The sequence below is a fragment of the Panicum hallii genome, chromosome 4, assembly GCF_002211085.1.
Source record: "Panicum hallii strain FIL2 chromosome 4, PHallii_v3.1, whole genome shotgun sequence".
Taxonomy (NCBI): Eukaryota; Viridiplantae; Streptophyta; class Magnoliopsida; order Poales; family Poaceae; genus Panicum; species Panicum hallii.
In genome coordinates this window covers 18,479,845-18,482,421 of record NC_038045.1, presented here as the reverse complement: position 1 = coordinate 18,482,421, position 2,577 = coordinate 18,479,845, and positions in this window count along the sequence as shown.

The following is a 2,577-nucleotide window of genomic DNA, read 5'->3' as shown; positions in this document are numbered from 1 at the left end:
CCTAAAACCCTCTTTAACGCGTCATTTTATGCGCGAAACAACCTCCGATTGACCCGAAACTTTACCACGCTCTTTCTAGTACAGTTCTAACCACACCATTAAGAAACCACCCGAAAATATTACCCCTACCTCCGTAACTAAATTATTTCCGATTCAAGCTCAACGATAAAAGCTTTTAGTTCTCTCGCTTGATGGCATGTCTGTTTGTTTGCGTCGTAGGACACGGAGTGAACGAAAAAGTTCCCGACTGCGACCAAGCAACCGAGGACCAGTTCTGCGACCCCGAACCCGAGGGACAGTGCTTCGATCAGGACCTTTCGCAAGGACTTGACGATGGCAAGTTCAATCCCGCCCTTTTGATGCATGTTTTTGTCCTAGTTTTTATGAACACAACCCATTGGCCTGTTTTATAAAAATGCATGGTTTTGCATGAGAAAACATGGTAGGATAGCCACCCTTGTTTTAACCACCCCTTGATTTGTGATGACTATTCCTTGACCACCTGTTTTACGAATAAAAATGTGTGTGTGTGTGTGGGAAGAGATAAGTGCGGTCATAAAAGATGAGTTAGACGGGATGGATGGCATTTCTGAGTGAATTGCCGTTGGTGTGCTCGTACCTGTGTGGTTGAGTGTGAAAGGGAGATGTCCATCTTGTCACCCCTAAGGACCGAGTTGATGTGTCGTCTCACCTAGCTTCCTATCGTGCAAACCACTTGACCGTTGTATGGGCAACGGCTTAGCCTAACCCCACTAGTTAGTCTGATAGCCATCAGGAGAGCTGGGAGCAACGGGTGATCAAGGAGACGGGATAAGCTCCGTGTGACTTATGCCCCGGTTAAACCTCAGTGTTAGGTCGAATGACCCCTTGATAGATCCCGTGGTGGCTAGCCAGTTCTAGCTAAGGTGGGTAAGGGCTTTGATGAGATCTGCACCGGCACTAATGTGTTCATGCTGTGGTACCCCACCTGTGGGTAAAGTTGCACACCTCTGCAGAGTTAAAATCTATTCGAATAGCCGTGCCCACGGTATTGGGCAAGTTACGGTGTGGTCACATAACTAGTGTTTCTCTCTGGAACGGTTGGGCTGGTGTGAGTTGTTTGGAAAGTATCCGGCAGTGGAGTCGTGTGAGCTACGGTGGACGGGGAGTCTGGTAGCAGCTTAAAGCTCGGATCCTGTGTGGATCAACAGCACGTGCTCCTTGGTATTGGAAAGCTTGTTTTGAAAATGTTTTAAATGAACCTTTGCTTAAAACCGAGTTTTTCCGCAAATAAAACCATAACCTTATCCTTGGATTAACCTGTGCATTTACTTCTGTTATATCCCCACCCGCGGGTGTGATTGGACTTGCTGAGTACGTCCGTACTCACCCCATTCTTACTTTTACAGTGGAAGATCCCGACTACATCCCCGAAGACGTCGAGTAGGGTTCCGTCCTGCACCCAGTCTTGCCTGTGGGTGAGGTCACCATTGGAGCTCCGCATGGCGCAAGACTCTGATGATCCCCTTTTCGTAGTTAGTGTAGTAGTATGGAGTTTAGTTGTAATCCTCGCGATAGTGGCGCTTCACTGCCCATTACCGCGAAGAGTTGTACGGTGATGTACCATCTGATGTAATAAAAGTGTTATCAGCCTCCTGGGACTGATAAAGTAACACTTTTAAGTCTTCCCTGATGGGGGGACGCTTCACCGTCGTGGGCTCGGTCCGTGACCACTCTCTCCTCCTCTCCCCCTCTTTTCTTCCAGTGGAGTCGTGCTTGCCCTATAACACCAAGCTGAGCCCCATCCTTCTGTTGTTTCTCCCCCTTTTACTCCTCCCTGCGACCACCAGCACTGAAGCGCCGCCGCACAGCTTCCGCCGGAATCCTCCCCAACCGCACCACCCCGCCCAGATTCCGCTGGCCCAGAGCTTCCTCACCTCCTCCCCTTGCTCCACAGCCTGATCCAGTCCAGCCCCTGCCATTCCCCTCGCTGGAATCGCGTCACCCCGAGCCGCCCCTCACCGGCGCCGCCCGAGCTCGGCCTCATCGTCGACGGCACGCTCCGCCACCTCTTCGACCGATCCAAGTATGGAGATCGATTCCCCTTTGCCCCCTAGTGCTCGTGCGCGCGATAGCCCCTCCTGTTCACCGGCCCTTCGCTGGGAACGGTGACGCGCCGCCACGGCCGCCGCCTCTCCTCGCCCCTGGCAGGACTCTAGCTCTGCCCGTCGAGCCCCTTTGCTCCCAGCTTGTTTCCCTTGCTCTGCTGGTCGTGCCGGACCGGTCCCTCCCCGCTGGCGACCTCGCCGCCGGTGGGAACGTGCCGGAGCCGACGGCCGGTCGCCGTCAGGGGCTGGCAGGGACCTTGGTGTAAGAGTTTTTGTTTTCTCAGGGACTCGAGCACAAAAGATCGAGACACACCCCCCATTTTTAGTAGTCTGTTATTTCATGTGTGTATACTACTGTCTTGTAAAATTCTTAGAAAATCACAGAAAAATCCAAAAATTGCAAAATTAGTTTTGTTGGAAACTAGATTTCAAACCCTACAACTTTTGTTTATGAAGTTTGATATGAAACTAAATACTTTTGCACCTATTT